The sequence below is a fragment of the Trachypithecus francoisi genome, unplaced genomic scaffold, assembly GCF_009764315.1.
Source record: "Trachypithecus francoisi isolate TF-2019V2 unplaced genomic scaffold, Tfra_2.0 Lachesis_group1, whole genome shotgun sequence".
Lineage (NCBI taxonomy): Eukaryota > Metazoa > Chordata > Mammalia > Primates > Cercopithecidae > Trachypithecus > Trachypithecus francoisi.
In genome coordinates, this window is record NW_022681454.1 from 77417800 (window position 1) to 77442303 (window position 24504).

General features: G+C 41.8%; 1 pseudogene; it reads right to left on the reverse strand.

Annotated features, from left to right (window-relative positions):
- Nucleotides 1–13489: 13489 nt before the first annotated feature.
- LOC117086476 lies at nucleotides 13490–13590 on the reverse strand (annotated as a pseudogene).
- Nucleotides 13591–24504: the final 10914 nt, after the last annotated feature.

Here is a 24504-nt window from a genome sequence, read left to right on the forward strand (position 1 = left end):
AATCCCAGCACTTTGGGAGGCTGAGGCGGGTAGATCATGAGGTCAAGAGATTGAGACCATCCTGGCTAACATGGTGAAACCAATCTCTACTAAAAATACAAAAAATAAAAATAAAAAATTAGCGGGGCGTGGTGGCAGGCACCTGTAGGCCCAGCTACTGGGGAGGCTGAGGCAGAAGAATGGCATGAACCTGGGAGGTGGAGCTTGCAGTGAGCAGAGGTCGAGCCACTGCATTCCAGCCTAAGCGACAGAGCAAGGTTCCATCTCAAAAAAATTGTACACATTGGGCAAAGACTTCATGATGAAAACACCAAGAGCAATTGCAACATAAGCAAAAACTGACAAACTGGATCTAATTAAACTTAAGAGCTCCTGCACAGTAAAAGAAACTGTCATCAGAGACAACCTACAGAATGGGAGAAAGTTTTTGTAATCTATTCATCTGATAAGGTCAAATATCCAGAATCTAAAACGAATTTAAACAAATGTACAAGAAAAAAACAAGCAACCCCATTAAAAAGTGGGCAAAGGACACGAGCAGACACTTCTCAAAAGAAGGCATACATGCTGCCAAGAGACGTGAAAAAGTTCAATATCACTGATCATTAGAGATATGCAAATCAAAACCACAATGAGATACCACCTCACACCAGTCAGAATGGCTATTAGTAAAAAGTTAAAGGACAACAGATGGTGGTGAGGTTGTGTAGAAAAAGGAATGCTTTTACACTGTTGGTTGGAGTGTAAATTAGTTCAACCATTGTGGAAGACAGTGGGGTGATTCCTCAAAGACCTAGAGGGAGAAATACCATTAGACCCAGCAATTCCATTACTGGGTATATACCCAGAAGGATATAAATCATTCTATTATAAAGATACATGCATGTGTATGTTCACTGCAGCACTATTTACAGTAGTAAAGACATGGAATCAACCTAAATGCCCATCAATGATAGACTGGATAAAGAAAATATGGTACATATACACCATGGAATACTATGCATCCATAAAAAGGAACAAGATCATGTTCTTTGCAGGGACATGGATGTAGCTGGAAGCCATTATCTTCAGCTAACTAACACAGGAACAGAAAATCAAACACCGCATGTTCTACTTATAAGTGGGAGCTGAATGATGAGAATACATGGACACATGGAGGGAAACAACACACACTGGGGCCTTTCGGAGGTTGGGGGTTGGGCGGCGCATCAGGAAGAATAGCTAATAGGTGCTTGGCTTATTACCTAGGTGATGGGATGATCTGTGCAGCAGACCACCATGACACATGTTTGCCTATGTAACAAACCTGCACAACCTGCACATGCACCCTTGAACTTAAACATTGAAGAAAAGAAAAAAGGTTGCCAAAAAAACTGTACACATATTTCTCTGGACATTTTAATCATTAAATAAAGGTACAATTTTCTTTTCTTTTCTTTTTTTTCTTTTTGACATAGAGTCTTGCTTTGTTGCCCAGGCTAGAGTGCAATGGTGTGATCTTGGCTCACTGCAACCTCTGCCTCCTAGGTTCAAGCAATTCTTCTGCCTCAACCTCCCAAGTAACTGGGACTACTGGTGCATGTCACCATGCCTGGCTAATTTTTGTATTTTTAGTAGAGACAGGGTTTCACCATATTGGCCAGGCTGGTCTTGAACTCCTGACCTCATGATCTGTTCTCCTCGGTCTCCCAAAGTGCTGGGACTACAGGCGTGAGCCATCACGCCTGGCCAAAGGTACAATTTAGATCCTTCCTCCCTCCCTCTCTCCTTCCCCCCCTTCCTTCCTTTTCTTTCTTTTTATTTCTCTCTCTCTCTCTCTCCCCCCACCTTTCTCTCTTTCTCTCTTTCACAGGGTTTCACTCTGTTGCCTCATTGTGGCTCACTGCAGGCTTCAGCTTCCTGGAATCAGGTGATCCTCCCACCTCAGCCTTCAGCGTGGCTGGGAATATAGTCACATGCTACCATGCCTGGCTAATTGTTGTGTTTTTGTGTAGAGATGGGTTTTTGCCATGTTGCCCAGGGCTGGTCTTGAATTCGTAGGCTCAAGTGATCCTCCTGCCTTGGCCCCCCAAAGTGCTAGGATTATAGGCATGAGTTACTGTGCCCAGCCAGACCTTTCAATTTTGCCTACACGCACAAAGATGCCAGGAGTTCAGAAGTGATAAGGATGTACTTCTCTCATAATAGATGCTTAATAACTATCTTTTAAATGGAAGAATGAACACAGTTTCATTGGTCTTAAAGAAAGGATTTAATTTTACCTTTCTTACACCAACAACCTCAAATAGAACCAGACATTTTAAGATCAACATATAATATACAAAAGACATCTATTGTTTTCCTCTGCCTAGTGTTCTTTCTTTTTTCTGGTAGAAGAATCCATCTTTTCTTTTTTTTTTATTGAGATGGAGTCTCCCTCTGTTTCCCAGGCTGGAGTGCAGTGGCGTGATATTGGCTCATTGCAAGCTCCGTCTCCTGGGTTCACGCCATTCTCCTGCCTCAGCCTCCCGAGTAACTGGGGCTACAGGTGCCCACCACCACGCATGGCTAATATTTTGTATTTTTAGTAGAGACGGGGCTTCACCGTGTTAGCCAGGATGGTCTCAATCTCCTGATCTAGTGATCCACCAGCCTCAGCCCCCCAAAGTGCTGGGATTACAGGCATGAGCCACCGCTCCCTGCCAAGAATCCATCTTTGCTATGAAGAAGTCATTCCACGTGTAGCGGTGGAGCTGTTCCTCCTGCCCCTTGCTTACTCATGAATCTGGCCTGGATTTAGTTACTCAGAGTCCTCCTTCCCCTAGTCACAGTGACTGGTTCAGGGCTGTGCATATGACCCCAGCAGGATTGTGCCTAACTTACTGTCTCCCAGCTTCAAACCCATCCTTCTTTTCCTTGCTTTGGGATCTTGGAACTGGGCCCTGTAAACATTTCTCCTATGCTTGTTAGTGGAATGTTAAACTGCACCAATGGAGAACAATGGAGTGTCCCTGCAAGGCAATAGCAGCAGAAGAATCTTCCCTTCCAGGTCCTGGTCCTACATTATTATTATATGTATATATACAATATGCTGCATATTAAATACATAACTTATCATTATTGTTCTTATTAATTAGGGTGGGAGCCCAGGGGCTGCACCAGGGAGTTCTAGTTGTATCCTTAGGCAATGTGCTCCCCATCTGCAGCTACTTTTCGGTAGCTATGCTCAGCCACACCCTCAGGCAGCAGTGGGCTGGTTCAACAGACCAGTTGCCGCCTATCCACACCCTCTTTCAATTGCAAGCTGCTTCTCTAGGCTGGCTGTGGTCTGTGCCCTATGGCAAATTGACTTACCACCAGCAGGCTTTTTGTTCCTGCATTAGCCACATCATTTTCAAAGAGGTCTCGGCCTCATCCTTCAACAGGAGAGGGCTCCTTTAGTCCTTGGTTCCTTTATTGTTAATTCATCCTGAGCCTACAATTAGTAGCTGCTCTTTTGTACCTGCTATTTCTGGACTCAATAGCATCCTTGTGTGTGTGTGCTGTTATGGTCATTTATTTTAAAAAGTTGCAGGGGATGTTAACTTTTACTGAACCACCTTCTACTGCTCTGGTTAAAACTTGTTTTGTTAAATTTTTCCTGTTCAGATAACCAGTGTGGTTTCTGTGTCCAGAATGGATCCTGACTGATATAAATGTCCTCTTAAATTTTATACAGTTGTATGTAAAAAATGATGATCTGTATCTTCTTACTGGATTGGGAGCTGTAAGTCTAAGGTAAACAGAAGCTGCTTGATACCATTGTCCCCAGTGACAGAGAGGGAGGCTATTTTCAGTTAAAAAAAGAAAAAGATGAAGTCATGCACAGAGAGAAATAGATGTGAGATAAATGAGGATGGAGAGAATTCTGATGTCATCATTGGACTCCTTGGATCCAGCCATGCCTGAAGATAGCTCTTCAGTCATATAAACCAATAAATTCTTTTTCTTTTTCTTAAGTAAGTTTAGGTTGGATTTCTGTCTCTTGAAGTTGAAAGAATAGTAATTATGATATAAAGTAGCCTTGCCACAAAGGAAATAACCACTCATTCACCTTTCATTTTCTGTTTTAAAAGTACCTTAAGTTTTAAAAGGATTGCTTCCTTAGCTTTCATGCATAACCTACTGAAGGCTATCTGCCAGCCCTCCTTCACTGAAGGGGGGGTTGGGGTGGTGCATTGACGTGTCCACCACAGTGATAACTTGCTTTGTCTAAGGAATTAGAGAGGGTCTCCCTAAAAAAGTGACCACCTGGCTGAGAACTGAAGGATGTGTTAGAGTTGTCAAGCTCTAACAGAGTTAAAGAGTCAAAGAGGGGATTTATTAAACTGATCATCCAACAAACACTGTGTACTTTCTCTCCTCATGTGCAAAGTATTATGGTGGATGCTAGGGATACAAAGTTGAATATGCTCCCCTATTTTAAGGAGGCTGTGTTAACTATCTATTTTCTGTAATCTGATGCTTTGATATCTGGGGCCTTGCTGACCCTGAAGGGATGTCCCCTCCCAGAGTTAGTTAATTTCTAGAGCTAGTAAAAACCTCACCTGTGAGTATAACTTTCAGCTGCAAACCAACCAATCCAAATCCCACACCCCTCCACCTTCTTTATCTCATACTCCTGGCCATCTGCCCCAATCACCCCAGAGCCAAGTGCTAGACAATTAGGCCAGTCTCTATGCTCCAGAGCCCGCTGAAATGATTGAAACTAGCCAATCCTAAACCTGGTAACCCTGTGTCATCTGTTCCTGACTGTAGAAACCATAATAAAAGCTGTTACCCACAATTTCCCCCTCCCTCTACCTCCTGACCAACCCTGGTGCTTCCCTGTGTCTCCCCTGACTCCATTGTGTGACATGGTGTGCCCCTTCCTCCTGGGATTTGTGAGTAAAATGAAGCCATCTTTTCACTGGCAATAGACTCCCGATCTGTTGGCCTTATGGAACTTCAAATTTTCTATCAACACACTATATTTTAAAATAGACCATTATAAGGAAACTAAAACTTTTTGTAGCCTCAACTAATCAAAAGCTTCTTGAAAACAGACCACATCTGCCTTATCCATTACTATATCCTCAACAGTAACTCATTTGTTATTATAATTGCCCCATATGGATTTTTGAGCACTGTTCATCTAGTATTACTTATATTCATTTCTTCTTTCTAATTTCCAGTAACTCCACTCCACTTCAGGATTTTTTTTTTTTTTTTTTTAGATGAAGTCTTGCTCTGTTGCCCAAGCTGGAATACAGTGGCACAATCTTGGCTCACCATAACCTCAAACTCCTGGGCTCAAGTGATCCTCCTGCCTCAGCCTTCTGAATAGCTAGGACTACAAAGGTGCATGCCACCATGCCTGGCTAATTTAAAAAAAATTATAGAGAAAGGGTCTCGCAATGTTGCCCAGGCTCATCTTGAACTCCTGGCCTCAAGTGATCCTCCCACCTCAGCCTCCCAAAGCACTAGGATTACACATATGAGCCACCATGCCTGGCCTCTAAGCTTTCAGGAAGTTCGTTTTTTAAAAATTACTCCCTTTGTCTTTCCTTCATTAAGTTTTTGTACATAGTCAGTTCAAGTGACACCAGATCTACAAAGCCTCTCCTGACCCTCTCAACTCAGTGCACACGTCCTCTGTTTCTTTAACTGATTAGTTTCATCTCCCTATTGTACACTCTGCCTCCTGTTCTAGTTATCTGCACTGCTGTCTTATCGCTGTACAGACTGTAATCTCTTTGAATAAAGGAATCATACTTTAGACATCATTGTATTCTCAGCTCCTAGCACAGTGCCTGACAGTGTTTCATAACTGTTGAACGCATGAAGAAATACTGAATTGTAAACTTCTTTAGGGCAGGGGCTGTATTTTACTTTTCTTTCTTTCTTTTTTTTTCTTTTGTTTCAGACAGTCTTGCTCTGTTGCCCAGGTTGGAGTGCAGTGGCACTATCTTGGCTCACTGCAACCTCTGCCTCTGGGGTTCAAGCGATTCTTGTGCCTCAGCCTCCTGAGTAGCTGGGATCACAGGCACGCACTACCATGCTCAGCTAATTTTTTGTATTTTTAGTAGAGAAGGGGTTTTGCCATGTTGTCTAGGCTAGTCTCGAACTCCTGGCTTGATCACTTGAGAGTGATTTGCCCTCCTCAGCCTCCCAAAGTGGTAGGATTATTACTGGCATGAGCCACCATGTCCGACCCATATTTTACTTTTCGATCTAAATCCTCGGATACCTACCACACATCTTGCCTGTGGATGATGAATAAATATTTAGCGAATTGAGTAAGCCTATAAAGGAGGCTGAGTAAGTAGTATTAATAACTCCATTTGAAATAAAGAAACTGAGGTTCAGAGAAGTTAGTGCTTTTCCCAAGGGCACCAAGTTAATATGAAATGGCATAGCTGGGATTAGAACCCAAGTACTTTGCTACCACTCCAGAGTATTTCCCACTGCCCATCATTACAAAAATAGCTAGCCTAGCTGAGTGATTCCTATGTGGTAGGAAGATAAAGATGTCATTGAGAAGTCTATCACAGGGCAAGATCTTGCTCTCCATTATATATATGTTTTTGAAATCCTCTCCATTTTCTTTTTTTTTTTTTTTTTTTGTTGAGACGGAGTCTCGCTCTGTCGCCCAGGCTGGAGTGCAGTGGCCGGATCTCAGCTCATTGCAAGCTCCGCCTCCCGGGTTTACGGGTTTACGCCATTCTCTCGCCTCAGCCTCCCGAGTAGCTGGGACTACAGGCGCCCGCCATCTCGCCCGGCTAATTTTTTGTATTTTTTTTTTTAGTAGAGACGGGGTTTCACCGTGTTAGCCAGGATGGTCTCGATCTCCTGACCTCGTGATCCGCCCGTCTCGGCCTCCCAAAGTGCTGGGATTACAGGCTTCCATTTTCATAAGACTATCGTGACCTTTATTAACAACAGATACTTGAATCTGTCTCCAGTATTGATTTAATAAAAGGTGAAGACAGAATATCATTGTTGCATAAGATGAAATATTGGCAGGTGTGAGGAATTTAGCATTATTTTCTTGAGGATGTCACATTGTAAATTGATCTGAATCTGTTTGTTTTCCTAGAATTTTTACCGACTGGGTTTATTCCACACATACCTTTCCCCAACTTTGGCAATATGTCACGAGCTATTGATAAATTATTAAACTCTGATGCAAATTCAAGTGCCAGGATTAACCATAAGATGGTATATTTGTTAGGGTCTAGTCAAGAAGGAGAAAACACAACAGTTATTTTGACTTAGAAAATTTCATATGAATAATTGTTGACTAGGTAAAAGACAAAAGAAGAACTCTGTATCATGGAGGTGGCAACAGCAGGAAGTGACTCTACCACCCCTAGGACAGAGGAAACAAAGAAAAGAGGTTGAAATGATGAAAACTTACAAATTTAGAGTAAGGGCCCCATGGGGTTGAAACTCAGGTCTCTGAGGAGGAGGTCTGTTCAGCTGAACTGGCGTTTCTGAGTTCAGAGGAGGGGGCCTGGCGACTGGGACCCTAATCTCTAAGGAGGGACCTCCCCCCAGTTAGTGGTGGATGTTTCTGAAGAGAATGTGATGAAGGTGGTTCTATAAATGCTGGAAAAACTGTAAATTGGATTTAGCTGCTGCTGCAGGAAGGCATGGCTCCTGCAGAGTGGAGAAGAATTACTCAAATATTGCTTACTGGAGCAGGAAGACAGAGAGGAACAAGAAGCCCACAGGAAGGAGACAGGCCCCTTCTTCCTCTTCCAGCCTTGCAAGTCTCCCATGGAGCCCCCATTGGCAAGGCTAAAGACAAGCCAGTTGACAAAGCTGAAATGTGGTTGGCAGAGCCCTAGCAACAGCATCACAAAGCCGAGTATAGGATATGTTTGAAGCCGAGAGACAATAGCTTAGGAAGGACCCAGAAGAAGGTTTTGCTCTGTCCTCTCCATGGGCTGGGGTTTCTGCAGCTTCCCTGACAGTATTACAGTGTCACAATAGCTAAGAGAGTAGATTCTGGAGTCAGTTTGACTGGATTTGAATCCTGGCTTTGCCCCTTTCAAGCTGAGTGAGGTTGGGCAAGTTACTGAACCTTCCTGTGCCACCTTGTCTTAGCTTCCCTAGTTATAAAGTGTAGATAATAATATTACCTATCTTACAGTTTATAGCAAGAACTACATAAGTTAACTTTTGTAAAGCATTTAAAGTAGTGCTTACTGTAGAAAATGTTCAGTAGATAGTAGCAGTTATAACCTGAGCAGAGGTGCCCCTACCAGATGCCTGGTTGCCTGAGTCCTGCCCAGGTCCCCTCCATAGCTGGACACTCAGAGCCATGTGCTGCTGGCTCAACTTCCAGGGCTGCCAGCTCCTTTCCAAAGGCTTTCTTCCTTCCCATCAGTGAAACCTCTTCCCTCCTCCAGAATCAGTGTGGGTAGCAACACCTCACTTTCAAAGGGGAGGGAGCACCTGGCCCTCCGCACTGATTTTAACAGCAACCCAAAGATTCCACACTCTAAGTTAATTGCCTAGATATTGTAGATATCCTAGAAGAATATACACATCCATGACCTCCCCTCACTTGAGGACCTCCTCTCCTAGGTTCAAAAATAATCTACTGAGAGCTGAAGTGTTTGAAAGTGGAGGAAAGAAATGAAGATCCATGATGAGTATTACAGTTCCTTTGACCTCTTCCTTGCCAACCTCTGTGTGTCCCTTCTCGTCCTTGCCAGGACTCAGGAGATCTCAGAAAAGAATGCTCACCACCACAATTGCCAAATGAGTTTGTGAAAGTTTTTTTTTTTTTTTTTTTTTTAGAGAGAGAGTCTTGCTCTGTTACCCAGGCTGGAGTGCAGTGGTGTGATCTTGGCTCACTGTAACCTCCGCCTCCTGGATTCAAGCGATTTTGTTGCCTAAGCCACCCAAGTAGCTGGGTTTACAGGTGCCCACCACCACATCAAGTTAATTTTTGTATTTTCAGTTGAGACGGGGTTTCGCCATGTTGGCCAGGCTGGTCTTGAACTCCTGACCTCAAATGATCCGCCTGCCTTGGCCTCCCAAAGTGCTGGGATTATAGTCATGAACCACTGTGGCCAGCCAAAAATATTTTTAATTTGAGTTTTATTCCTCCAAAACTCGCTCATTGCTATGAAGCTTTTGTGATAGGCATAGGGTAAAGTGTTCTTGCCATTGTTTTACTGGGGAGTGCAACCCCGGGGTAGCAAGAGTGAGGGGCCATACAGAGAAAGTTGTAGAACATTACTGCACTGGAAAAAGCTTCAAAAGAAAATGCAGCTGATATTTTGGTTATAAGGATGTCTCCCGATAGGCTACATGAAACCATTATGTCTTGAAGGTGTCCATGGAAAAGAAATGAAATGAAATAAACTTGTCTGTTGGTTCCATCATGTGTTATGTCTCTCATTGGTCAAAGTTTGCCCCATTTTTGTCGTGTGATTTGACTGCTTGGGATAGCTGATGGGAAATCCACATCCCATGCTGCACAGCACAGGGCCTCAGAGAGTCAGTAAGCTGAATTTGATGCTGGAGCAGTTACAGCTGCTCCCATGTGGGGCCCAAGGGAAGCCGCACAGCCTCTGGCCTCCCCCCATGGAATGAACAGATATCCTGCAGTGTTGGGCGGAGAGGCAATGGTGGCAGTGGCCAGGGCTTTCTACTGAGCAAATGGCAGGGGGCAGATGGCAAGAGCTAATCTGAGGATGTGCATAAATTGAGTCTGATATTATAGACAGTAATAGATAAGGAGTAAATCAGAGATTGGAAATGTGATGAAAGTAATTAGGAAAATGGAAAGTTCCAGAAGGATATATCTGGAATATGGATTTATAGAGCATGGGGAATAGAAGACTCTGTTGACACATGGAACCAGAATGTGGGGGAGGCAGCTCTGCCCCAGGAAGCAAGGGACCTGGTACCAGTTGCCTACCTTCCCTTAGCTGTGGGATGGTCTCGGATTTGTCTCTTCATCTCTCTGAGCCGGTTTCCTTATTTAAGAAATGGAAGCAAATCAATGCTAACTTTTTTCAGCTCTGAGATATATGTTTCAGAGAGACAATTTTGCAGGAGTAATTTATATGTAGTCTTTTCAAATTTTGCTATATAAAAATGAGAAATTATAGCCAAGAGCATGCCTAGACAGAAACTTATTTTTAACTTAAAATATGCATCAGTGGGTCCCAAGATAAGCTTTTGCTCTGGGCAACAAACCAATCTGAATTCTAGGCCTGCCTCTGTTAGCAGCCAGCCATATGATCACATGTAAATGAGCTAACATCTATCTCTAGACTTTAGCAAAGCACAGGCTCTGGACTCCAATCACCTTGGCTACAGTCCAAGTGTAAGCACTGACCAGCTATGTGACCTTGAGTACGTTACTTGACCTATCTGATCTTCTTTTTAATATCTTCAATAGGAGGTAATAACAGTACCTATTTAGAGGGGCTGCTGTGAGTAAATGCATATGAAATATCCCACATAAATATACATTCAAATATCAATTACTATTTCCTTTACTGTGAAAAGAGGTAGGTGGGCCATGGATCCCTAAGCCCCATTTCAGCTGTAACTTTCCATGAGTCCTTGCTCTGATTCTTTACTTATTACAAATGCTTAAAGATCACTTATTATGTGTGTAGTACTGTATTACCTTGCCTTCAAGAAGCACGCAACCTTGCTGAAACAGTCACATAAGACAAGAAACCATACACAGTAATCTACACTATTTTGATAAGGGATGATATCTTAAAAGCATAATAGATCTTATTTAGAGTTTTCACATTGATAACTTATCAAGCACATTATTCTGGGAAAAGGCACTTTGTTGGTGTTGGAGGATATGCTTATGACAGGTCCTCACAGTTCTTTAAAAAATATTTCATGGATGTCCATTAGTATATGTTCAACTGATAACTAATGGAGTACTGTTGCAAGCGATGTGCATATAAGGGCTTCAATGCAAAGTCTGAAGCATGGTAAATTATATATCATTCCTTAGTCTAAATGCTCTTTATAATGATATCATATTTCTAATGGAAAAAATTGACATTAAAATTAATATTAGACTAGTGACTTGAGTTTAATTGAACTGGCAATGCTTTTTGTTGTCTTAAAGGTGACCATGGGTAGCTCTTTGGACTCAGTATAAAATATCCCACTCAAGAAATAATGGCCTGGTCAGGCATGGTGGCTCATGCTTGCAATTCCAGCACTTTGGGAGGCCAAGGTAGACAGATCATTTGAGGTCAGGAGTTTGAGACCAGCCTGGCCAACATGGTGAAACCCCGTCTCCACTAAAAATACAAAAATTAGCTGGGCACGGTGGTGCACGCCTGTAATTCCAGCTACTCGGGAGGCAGGAGAATTGCTTGAACCCAGGACGCGGATATTGCACTAAACCAAGATGGTGCCGCTGCACTCCAGCCTGGGTGACAAAGGGAGACTGTCTCCAAAAAACAAAAAAAAGAAAGAAAAAGAAAAAAAAAAGAAATAAAGGACATTGGGAGGCCGAGGCGGGTGGATCACAAGGTCAGGAGTTTGAGACCAGCTTGACCAACATGGTAAAACCCCATCTCTGCTAAAAACACAAAAATTAGCCAGGCGTGATGGCACGCACCTGTAATCCCAGCTACTCAGCAGGCTGAGGTGGGATAATTGCTTGAACCCGGGAGGCAGATGTTGCAGTGAGCCGAGACCATGCCATTGCACTCCAGCCTGGGCAACAGAGCGAGAATCTGTCTCAAAAAAAAAAAAAAAAAAAGAAGAAGAAGAAGAAGAGAAGAAAAGAAATAAAGAACAGTATCTTATTCAGCAATAGCAAAGTCTCTCCAACTATTTAAGGAGCAACACTAAACATAGGACCCCAAAATCCTATTCAATTTTAAGTACGAAGATAGAGAAGAAAGTCAGGAAAAGTATATTATTTCAAAAGCGTATTTGGATTAGAAAATATGTCATTAGGTATTAAATAATGCTAGGTAAAAATGGAAAAATCTGCAGTATTATTAGGCATTTTATAAAACATTAAGAAACGTAATTTAAGAAGGTTTAAGGCAGGACACCCAGAAAAGTTTATTTTAGGGTACTAAGGAAGATGCTATCATAAACTACAATGCTTGTGGTGGTAAGATGCTGAACTTTGATTTAGAACATATTGGTTCAAGTCTTTATTCTGCCACTTGCTGTTTTAGATTACTTTGGCCAAAGGTCCTCCTCTCTCTCCATGAAATTGAAGGAATTAAAAATATCTCAAGTTTATTTTATTTGTTTATTTTTGAGACAGGGTCTCTCTGTGTTGCTCAGTTTGGAGTGCAGTGGCACCACCACTGCTCACTGCAGGCTCAACCTCTTCAGGCTCAGGTGATCCTCTCACTTCAGCCTCCCTAGTAGTTGGGACTATAGGTGCATGCCACCACACCCGGCTAATTTTTATGTTTTTTGTAGAGACAGGATTTTGCTATATTGCCCAGGCTGGTCTCAAACTCCTGGGCTCAAGCAATCCACCCACCTTGGCCTCCCAAATTGCTGGAATTACAGGCATGAGCCGTCACGCTCAGTCTTCAAGTTCATTGTTAGTGTTATTTGTTCATTACACTCAGTCTTCAAGTTCATTATTAGTGTTATTTGTCAAATTGTTACCACAGTTTTACATGCACATAATTTAAAGAGATAAATAGTTTTACAAAGCTTCTTTGAAAAACAGTAGCCCTTCCTCTGACATTTGCCCATCCTTGGAAGAAACTACTTCCAACTCTGAGTTACTTCTTTTAATGTTTGCCACTATATCACTTAAGTTAGTGACAGTATTTTTTATTGTGGTAAAATATACATAAGATTTGCCATTTTAAGTGTATAACTCTGTGGAATTAAGCACATTCACATTGTCAGGCAACCATCACCACTATCCATCTCAATGTTTTCATTATCCCAAACTGAAACTCTGTAACTACTAAACAATAACTCCTCACTAAACCCTGCTCCCAGCCCCTGGTAGCCACTGTTATACTTTCTGTCTCTATGTATTTAACTACTCCAGGTACCTCATATAAGTGGAATCATACATTAGTCTTTTTGTGACTGGCTTATTTCACTTGGTATAATGTCTTTGAGGTTTATCCATGTTGTAGCCTGTGTGAGGATTTCCTTTTTAAGGCTGAATAAATTCCATTTTATGTATATGTCACATTTTGTTTATCCATCTGTGAGTGGAAATTTGGGTTACTTCTACCTTTTGACTATTGTGAATAAAGCTACTATGAACATGGGTGTACAAATATCTATTTGAGTCTCTGCTTTCAATTCTTTTGAGAATATACCCAAAAGTGGAATTGCCAGATCATATAGTAACTATGTTTAATTTATTGAGGAACTGCCATACTGTTTTCTATAGTGGTTGCACTCTTTTACATTCCTACCCACAGTGCACAAGGGTTCCAGCTTCCCCACAATTTTTCCAACACTTGTTATTTTCTGTGTTTTTTTTTTTTTTAAGGAATGCTTTATGAATTTGTGTGTCATCCTTGCAATGCACTATGCTAATCTTCTCTGTATCATTCAACTTTAATATATATGCTGCCAAAGCAGAGCTCTACGTATTTTTGCTTTCTACTTTCGGAAGATTTTCTTAACTTTATCTTCCAACTCTTCTACTGAGTTTTTATTTCTACTATTATACATGCGATTTCCAAGAACTTTTAATTTCCAGAATATTTCTTTTTTAAAGAGAACATCTTATTATTGTCTTATGAATAAAATAACTTTTCCTATTTGTCTGAATACATTAATTATAGTCGTTTAAGGATTTATTCTTCCTACAGTAGTCTCTATTTCTTTAATTTGATTTTCCCGTTTATTACTTTGTTTTAGTTTCTTTCATGCCATAGCTTTCCCTCAGATATCTGGTGATCTTTGGCCACTTGCTAATATTTAAGAGCTCTAAGCTTGTTGACTATGGGATTCCTGGAGGGTGATTTGCCAGGGTCATTTTGTGGGTATCCTTAATATATATTAATTAGGACTACTCATGTTTCCTAGAGAAGTATTTTTACATTTCCTGCTTAAAATATACAGTGCTGGCTCTCTTCACTCTGGAGCTGAAGAAGAGACTGGAAGGGAAGGAGTGTCTTCTCAACATTTGGCATGTCAATGTTCTGTTAATATGACTGGGTTCAGCATAATACTCCCTCAACTGTGCCTAATAACTCCTAGTCCTGGAACTCTTTTTTCTATCTGAAGTGAGTAAACCTCCAGTGTTTGGATGGGGTGTTAGGGAGGCATTTGGTTTGCTACACTGAGTGAAAATGAGTGATCAGAAGTTCTAATTGCTTCTTACACTAACCAACCCAGTCCTTCAATGGCTTTAGTTTTGTCCCTACTTTCAGAGGTACCTGGTGCTGCTTATTCCAGAGACTTTCTGGATTCTGTAGTGAAACTGGGTTGCTTTTTAGCTTTCTCCTGCAGGTTTACGATTGAGGTCTAAATCAGCTGTCTGAGTAAGTTGCCTCTCATCCACTGTTTTCCAGCTTTCAGTTTGTTGTGATGTTTCCTCTCCCATACGTACCTTATGTGTTTTACAACCATCTTTTTTTACTATCATTTTTTGTGGAATTTGGAGGTAGTGAAAGTAAGCGTGTATGTATTCAATCTTCTCCTTTTCTCCAGAATGCTATATATTTTCTGGTTCTAATAATCTGTTAGTCTAAGATATGTATGATAAATTGTAAAAAAGATGTGTATGATAAATTAAAAAAAAAAAACCGACCAAACAAATAAAACCCTAATCTTAATTATCTAACGCTATGTTATACAAGATATAGATTTTCCTGATTCCTGGGGCCTGTCTTATTATACTAGCTGTTCACTTGCTTAGTTATATCACTATTATAGTAGATCGTGGCAGAAAGTGTGGTAAAATTCCTAACAATTTGTTTTACAATTTATCTTTTCTGGTAAAAAGATGCTAAAGGAAAAAGTCAAGGATCTTGGCTATAAGTGAGGGTTTGTTGTTTTCAGTTATTTATGGTCCCTTAGCCCTAAGATAGTTTCAAATATTTTAATGTCTTAAAATCCCATTTTTTTTTCAACAAATAATAAGAAAGGAACACATCATTTCAAAATGCTATATGTTGTTCAAAATACTTTTATGCTATTCTTCGATTACACTGGTGGCATGAAGCATGTTCAAACAGATAAACAGGCATGAAGCAGACCAGTCAAATAAACTCTGTGAATATATACAGCTAATATGAAACTTTCTGGGGTTAGGAAAAATTATAGTTTTCTTCTTCATCTGTCTCTAGTTGGTGTGATAAGAGCTGTCCACTCTCTTGGGAGGAGTCCAGTCTGGGAGGAGCTTTAAGGCAGAAGGTTACCATTTGTAACTACTATTTGCTGAGCATTTACTAAGTGCCTGGCTACCTGCAAAATGCTTTACACACATTGTCTCATTAATTTTCATTATGATCCTCTTTCTTTGCAGATAGGAAACTGAGATGCAGCCAGTCAGGTTAAGAAACTTGTTGAAGTGCACATAACTTGTTAAATGCAAGACCTAGATTTAGATCCCAGGTATCTCTGAATTGAAAACTTGATCTCTTTCCAAATGCAGCTTCCTTTTGGGAACAAGTCAGCAGCTTAGTTTAGTGGTGAAATGGAGGAAAAAGTAATTACATTACTGTGTGATAAGGTCTGGTGGGGTTGTAAGAACCTGTAGGCAGGGAATCTGAGAAGCTACTTGCAGGAAATAATCTAATCAGAGACCTGATGGAGCAGTAAGAGCTTGTCAGGGAAGAAAGGACTGAAGGGTGTTTCAGGCGCAGTGATCAAAGGGACATTCCTGTACCTTTCAGAAATTACAGCAATTTGACCGCAAGTGCCATTGGGAAGGAGGGATGGCGGGAGGTGGAGGTGAACTGCAAGGAGCCTTAAAATCGAATGGGCGGGGGATGGGTTGGGACTATCCTCTGGTCAATAGGGAATCATTTAAGGGGTTTTAGCAAAGGAGTGACGTGTACAAATTTGTACTTTATAAAGATCAATTGGGTAGCCACAGAGAGAATGAATTTGAGAGCCACTAGAATGGGGGAGGAATAAAAAAAAGATTCCTGGGTCTCTGTCTTGGACAAATGGACAAGTTGAGACATTCACTGAGACAGGGAACAGCTTCTGGTTGTGGGGGAAGGCTATTATAGTATGTAGGGGAGTGATCTAATTGATCAGAGCTGTCAATCTAAAATAATCAAAAAGGTCAGAATCTAATTTAAAAATAATTTATTCGAGTGCAGAGTGTGAGAATGGACCACCTGGAAACACCAACTCCAAAAGAATGGAGTAAGCATTCACAAGTAGGGAAGTTAAGGTTTCATATATATTGGCAGAGACAGAGGCGTTTTTTAGAAGGATTGCAACATTATTGATACAAGGTTGGCAAATAGTTACAGCAATTTGACTGGTTATGGGCAATGTTCCTTTTTGGAAAGGGTACATTTAACACTTTTTTTAAAACAGAGGGTCTAACAGTCCTGAGTTTTCTCTCATCTGGTCTAAGCAAAGCAGGACAAGAAGAGGACAAGACCCTTGTTAATCTATAACAAGGGTCATGAATTAAGAAGGCAGGAGGTTTTTGTCCCTGATGCTGTTTAATTCTCGTTAGTCATTGTACAGAACAAGAAAAACAAGAAAAAGAGTTCATCTATAATCTGAGAACAGAAGTTGTAACCATATGTGACTAAGATCAGCCACATCTTTGTAAAGGCTTAAGTGTTTTTGGGGGTTCCAACAGTTTTAAAATTTCATGTATTTTTACTGAGCAGACTTTGCATAAGAAAAATCAGTGTATGTTTGGCCGGGCATGGTGGCTCACGCCTGTAATCCCAGCACTTTGGGAGGCCGAGGCGGGGAGGGCACCAGTTCAGGAATTCAAGACCAGTCTAACCAACATGGTGAAACCCCGTCTGTACTAAAAATACAAAAATTAGCTGGGCGTGGTGGCGCACACCTGTAATCCAAGCTACTCTGGAGGCTGAGGCAGGAGAATGGCTTGAACTCAGAAGGCGGAGCTTGCAGTGAGCTGAGATCATGCCACTGTACTCCAGCGTGGGTGACAAAGCAAGATTCCATCTCAAGAAAAAGAAAGAAAAAAAGAAAAATCAATGTATGGTTAAGACTAGATAGTTCTTAAATTCAGGTTCATTATTTATATCAGATTCAGAATCAGCTTAAATCTTGAGATTTGGGCATCCTTACAACCATCCTTCTATCATTCCCCAGTTTAAAAAAAAAAAAAATCTTAAATGTGGCACATATACACCATGGAATACTATGCAGCCATCAAAAAGGATGAGTTTGCGTCCTTTGTAGGGACATGGATGCAGCTGGAAACCATCATTCTTAGCAAACTATCACAAGAAGAGAAAACCAAACACCGCATGTTCTCACTCATAGGTGGGAACTGAACAATGAGATCACTTGGACTCGGGAAGGGGAACATCACACACTGGGGCCTATCATGGGGAGGGGGGAGGGGGGAGGGATTGCATTGGGGAGTTACACATGATATAAATGATGAATTGATGGGTGCTGACGAGTTGATGGGTGCAGCACACCAACATGGCACAAGTATACATATGTAACAAACCTGCACGTTATGCACATGTACCCTAGAACTTAAAGTATAATAAAAATAAAAATTAAAAAAAAAATCTTGATGGTGTTTATGACTTTTTTTAAAAAAAAATAAGCTGAATTATAAAGGCAACAATGACTTTCACAGATTTACTGTTTTAGATTAGTTTCCTTATAAACCACATATGTTAGGTAAGTCTAATAAAACCATGTATATTTTCATGTATTTCTGGCATAATTCCATTCTGAGGCCTTTCTAATGGAACAAAAACGTGAAAATTATAGAAAACATTAAATTTCTTAATGAACAGTTCATTACATGGCTGTTGCTGATGGCACTGTAAGTACTTATAGATGACTAATGTATATTTAGCTTCACTTCCCGGTAAATTTAAAGCAACCGGGCCTATTCTGTTGACCCACCAACACAGCAATGACTTATGAATCAACCTAACAGAAGAAACAGTTCTAGGGCCCCTTAAGCCATCAGTGCGGTTTATCCTACAGCACAAGGAGAGACCTCTGCTTTCACTGTCCAGTTGTCTAACGTTCTGCAAATGGTTTTTTATGCCCCAGGCCTCTTTGTTTTCTACAGGAGGGCCCAGATGCAGGTTACACGCTGTCTCGCTAAAGGAGTTGGACCTGCGCGAAGGTCTGCTGTCCTCCTTCGCACCTCCGGTTGTTGGGGGTCAACGTGGATCGCAGCCGGAGGGCGTGTCCTGGACCCGCGGGGTCCAGCGTCAAGAACTCGAATTTAGAAAGAAGCACCTGTGTACCTAACAGCGCTTCTCAAACTTGCACCCAAGGCAAAGCTACCCCGAGGGTCTCTCTTGTCCCGCTACGTTTATTTTAAAGCCATGCATTCTTTTAAGAATGAATGAAGAGGTTATATGCTTATTAATTTCATACAAAATAAAAGTTCAAATCCCCCCACCTCCACATACGCATGGTCGGTTCCAGCTGCAGCGCCACCGCTAGCGGCCGTCGCTCTTCCCCATCCCCAGATTTCTGCGGGGTATGGGGTGGGGGGCTCCACTGGATGAACCGGTGTGGAAGAGAAAAATCCGAAGGGTAGTTCCGAGAGGCGGGGCCAGGGGTGTGTCCTCCCCGGACCCCGCCTCCCAGGATGGAGAGGGCCCATAGCATCCCTGGGAACTGCGAGGCCAAAGCGCGTAGATGGATGGCCATGGTCCTGGCCCCAAGCCCTGAGGGCTCCCGGAGGCCGCGCCCGCCCGGGGCGAGGAGAAGGCTGCAACGGTGTCGCCGGGGTGTTGGTGCACGTCTGTGGACTGACCCTGTGCAGGAAAAGGTAACATCGGCCCAGGTTCCGGCCTGCAGCCGCCAGGGCTCTCCCGGTCTCCCGCGGAGGCTGGTTGTGATTAGTGAACCGAAGCTGCACCTGCCATCGCAGCGAGGCGCCCCTACTCCTGGAATCGCTGCCTTCCCTCTCCCGAGAGGTCAGTGGCCCACTCGCCACTAACCCATCCCACCTTCTCTAGTCAGGTGTGGGTCAGAGATGCCAGTTTGTTTCCCCAAACTGAAAGACAGAACTGGAGGAAGAGTCTGAAGTTTTTCGTATTTGCCTCTGGAGGGTGCAAGAATCAGAGAACTGGCTGCTGGGACTTTGATTTGAAGCGTTGCTTCAAGTATAACTTTGTGCAAAATTACACTTGGATGCAACTTTGTGGGGACATTGTTGCCTGAGGGAAACTCTGGTTTCATGGTTGGGGTCTGGAGGCTTAGGAAAGAGAGGGGTTTTATTTTTCTTTGTTTTTCCTACCACAGACTAGAAGAATCTGCCTATTGAGGGTCTCCACGTAAGTAAAAAGCAGCCAATGATGAAATAGCACCCATCCCACTCTTTAAAAGAGAAACACACAAAAGGCTACCTTGGTTTAATTTTTTTTTTTTTTTTAAGAGATAGGGCCAAGTGCAGTGGTGCAATCATAGCTCACTGCAGCCTCTAACTGCTGGGCTCAAGTAATCCTCTCATGTTGCTGGAATCATAGGCATGAGCCACCTGGCCTGGCTCTACACTTGTTTGATTTTGAGCTTGGAGAAATGTCAGATTAAATGGATACGTGCATGTATCTATTTAGGCAGTCACCTACATGTGGAATCTTTAGATTACCCTTAAGGTCAATATTGAGACAAAAATTTCACTCCTGGGTGTCCAGACGTATAAAGCACCTGGATAGCACTTGAGCAAGGAGACACCTGGTGCAGGCATCTCTGAGGACAGGATAACAACAACAATAACAAAATTTATAAGTTATTGATCATTATGTGCTATGCATGACTTTAAGTAAATTGCATATACAGTTTAATATAAAGTACTATTCCGGGTGCTTTGTTATTTTATTTCGTTTTGGCAAGCACGTGAAGCAGCTGCTCTCATACGCCCCATTTTACAGATGAGGAAACTGAAATACAGAGTTAAGTAACGTTTCTAAGATTATATGATGTCTTAGTCCATTTTATGTTGCTATAACAGAATACCTGAGACTGGGTAATTTATAAAGAAAGAGGTTTATTTTGCTCACAATTCTCTCCCCTCACAGCAAGGAGAAGGCTGCAATGGGTCACCGGGGTGCTGGTGCACGTCTGTGGACTGACCCTGTGCACAAAGGTCAAAGGGGCAGTGGACAAATGCAACAGAGACAAAACACGAGGGATGTTCTGGCTTTATAACAACCCACTCTGTCAAGAACTAACCAATTCTTGTGAGAACTAATGCAGCCTTGGCAGAGTGAGCACTTCCTCACCACCACGAGAAGGGCAGCAAGCCATTCTTAGGGATCCACCTTCATGATCCAAACACCTCCTCCTAGGCCTCACCTCCCAACACTGTCACACTGGGGATCAAATTTCAACATGAGTTTAGTGAGGACAAATAATATCCCCATTCTCCAGGTGCTATGAGCATAGGTTGCCAACAGCTCACAGCTGCACCCTGTCTCAAGCATTGTCCTTGCTGATGGAAGCTGCCTGCTGGGAGATTCCCAGGAGGGAACACCTCAAGACTTTCAGGTGTGGTCAATAGCTAAAGGATGACTGACCAGGGGTTACTTAGAGCCAAACTTGCTGCCTTACAGGGAACACCTTTGTGGTGTCATTCATTTTCCACTGCTCCCTGTGGGATCAGGCTGGGGCTGGACTGCAGCTGGCCCTGCATCTTTGCCTGGCTGCTTTCATTTCCTGTCCTGCTTGTGGCACTTTCTGAGAGTTTTCACTCAAGAGCCTCAAATCACTTGCACAAGAATTCTCCTCTCAGGCTCTGCTTCTATGAAACCTGACCTAAGACAGCGACTCTACTATACTGGGTGGTGAAGGTTTTCAGAGTTTTATTCTTTATTCACTAGAGATATTTCTTTATATGGAAAGACAACTAACCAATTCAATGGTTTCAAACGTATATCAGATGACTTTTCTGATGAGCACCTTGAGATACATTATGGAACGTATGCTGCTAAAATATTGTTTTATGTGTGTAAAGCAGATGATAGAATAACTTCCTTTTGAGATGCTGTTTGGCCAAGAGAGTCCCTATTCCTCCCAGGAACTCAGATATCTAGAGTGGGTTTTACGTAAGTATTTCATCATTATTTCTTGTTTGATGAAATTGAATATGAGAATGAAGCATGTTAATGCTGTTTTTTAACAGCTTTATGAAAGTGTAGTTGACATATGTAAAGTGTACATTTTGATACATTTTATATATATATATATATATATATATATACACACACACCCATAAACCATCACACAATCAAAATAATGAAGGTACCCATTACTCCCAAAACTTATTGTAATAACTCCCATACTGGCCCCAGGCAACCACTGATATGCTTTTTGTTATGGTAACAATAGATTGAAAAAGACCTTAGAGATCATTAGCCTTTGTTACCAAGTAGTTCAACATTCAGAGATTTCCATGGAATAAGACCAGGAGGGAAGTTGAAGTAACTGGGGCTAGGCTGCTATCTGCTCACTGGGAAAGGGCATAGATACAAAGAGGAACTAGGTGATAACAGGACACAGATTCCAAAGCATGTGGCAACTTCAGAACCAGTGGCAACTGGGTTCAGGTAAACTTTAAGATTGGGGTAGACTGAGGTTTTGCAGGTCCTTTAAAGGAGGTCCTTAGGGAATGACGCCATCCTTGAACTGCACAACCAAAATAAAAACATACAAACAGAAACCCCCACCCAAACCCAGAACTTCAAGGCTGGCAGTGGAAAAGGACTTTCCTGGTAGGTGGGGCAGCTGATTTCTGTCCTTCAAATTCATCATCCTCTTGGCTCTCTTATGGGTCACTTCCGGCGATGGGAGACATACGATCATTCCGTGGTGGGCAGGTCTATGCAAAATGACCCCCAGAGTCCAAGGAAGCAGGGAGGCCAAAGAAAGAGGTTGGCAAATCCAGTTTCTCAGAAAGAAACATTTAATAGGGACTTATGAACAGAAGCTATGTCTGTGCCTCAGGTGGCGTAAGACAAGATGGTGGATTACCCACTCTTAACCCCATTACCCCCAGACCTTAGGGAAGGAATGTGTAGAACAATTACAGTTGACCCCTCAGGGAAAGGCAGGAATGCTATGTGAGTCTACCTAAGGGCAGGATTTATGGTCAAGGTTGTTTTGATCTAAGGGGATCTAAGTGCACAAGGAATGGTAGATAAAATAGAAATCTTAGAGGCATTCCCAGAACTGGGGCTAATAAGTCAACATGGTGGATTAGCATCCAAAATGGAGTTGTTTAGCTTCCACACTTTCTCATTTTAACCTTAACTCTAGCTCAAGTTTGCTACCTAGTAGTCCAACTCAGACATGATTAGAATGTCTTGAGGCACTGCTAAAGGCTCTAGCAACAACATCAGAGAGATAACACAGTGAGAGTCATAGATTTAGATAATCTGGCATGTAAAACATAGGTGTCTTATCTTCAGGTTTATAGTTCTCCTCAGCTTCTACTCTGTCTCTCATGCCTGGAAGATCCCTTCACTGACTGCCAAAGTCCACGCCATGCACAATTCACGGGATTTCCCTTTCTCCTTTTTATTCTCACTTTCTTGTTCCTTTCTGCAGGATTATTAGGGCATAACATCCAACCTGATGATTAGCTTCATAATCTAGCCCTTGATCTCACTGGTCTAGACCATTGCTGTCCAATACAAATATAATGCAGATCATAAACATGAGCCACATATATAATTAAAAAAAGGGAAAAGAGAAACAGGTAAAGTTATTTTGAATGATATGTTTTCAACCTAATATCTCAAAAACACAGTTGTTACAAGTAGTTAGATAGGCATGAGTGGGGCAAGAGAGGGCTCTTCTCCCCAACCCACTAGGGATGTCAGGTGATGGTTCAACAATGATCACACTGCCTCTCTAAAAATGATAATTTGGCAACCGGGCACCAGGGTGCCAAGGAGAGACAAGCTTCTGATGATCCACAGCTGTTAATATTAAAGTGTTAATTGAATGCAGATGCCAGGGAGAAGGAACTTCCCGGGCATGCTCCTTAAGAGACAAAATGGCAAATTATGACCTTTCAGGGACACTCCACTGGAAAAGGGAAGAAAGGCTCAGATGGGCATGTATACAACTTCTTAAAGACATTGCACATACCCTCTTCCCAAGGGTAAGGAGGGCACTGAGCATGCTGGCAGCCCACCTTAAGGGAACAATGAATCATGGGAAAGAAGTGAGCCTATAAAGTCTTATGATCGCGGTTAAATGGCGCCCTTGACCTTAGCGCCCACTTGGGTCTCTTCCAAGTGTTCTTTTCTTTCCTTTCTTTCCTGTTCTAAAGGCTTTTAAATAAACTTCCACTCCTGCTCTGAAACTTGCCTCGGTCTCTTTTTCTGCCTTATGCCCCTCAGTCACATCCCTTCTTCTGAGGAGGCAAGAATTGAGATCGCTGCAGACATGTATGGATTTGGTACTGGTAACTCAGATACCTTCCACCAGTAACAATGGTCATTTCAACAAGTTATCTACGTAAAAATTATTGATGAGATATTTTACATTCTTTTTTCATGTTAAGTCTTCAAAATGCAGTGGGTAGTTTTTACATTTACATTCACATCTCAGTTTATATTAACTGCTGTTCCATATTGGGCAGCACAACTCTTAGACATAATTTGATAGCCTTGGATCTGAAATGTACTAAGTGTTCTTGGGGAAAAGAGGAAGAACATGAGTTTTGCTTCGGACCCAGTGAGTTTGGGGATTGTTTGGCATCCCTGTGCATGGGGACAACAGACCACTGGAATGCAGTTCTAGAGTAGCACAACAGACCATCTTCCAACTTCCTTTGTCAGAGCAACACATCACCTCCTCGGCAGTAAATTGACAATTTCACCTTGTTTTTTGAATCTATACCATAGAGTTGTCCCACAGTAGATTCATCTCAATGTTAGCTTGTTTTTGTGCAGATTTTCTCCATCAAGTGGGTACTTATATATATATTTTTCTATGTGTTTATATTTTAAATTTATATCATCTTTCCTTTAGGTACATTGAAAAGAGTCACACAGAAGAGTCGGCACTTTTTTACTTGAATATGAAGAATCATTTGGTGAATGGACCATTATTTAGCATGAACAATTTTTCCAAATATAGCTTGGTTAGTATTTTTTATTTACATCCCAATCTAGTTTTAAGCAAAATCTCTAATATATAAAAATGCTTTTGTAGTGATAAAATGCTGAATAGTAACAAGATAATCACATTTGGAAAGGTTTTTAAAGGGATAACAAGGCTCAGTATTTTAAGGACATGGTAAAATGGAAACATTCATTGGCTGATGGTGAGAATGTAAATTCCTACAGGGATTTGGAGGGCAATTAAAAAATATGTATTAAAGTT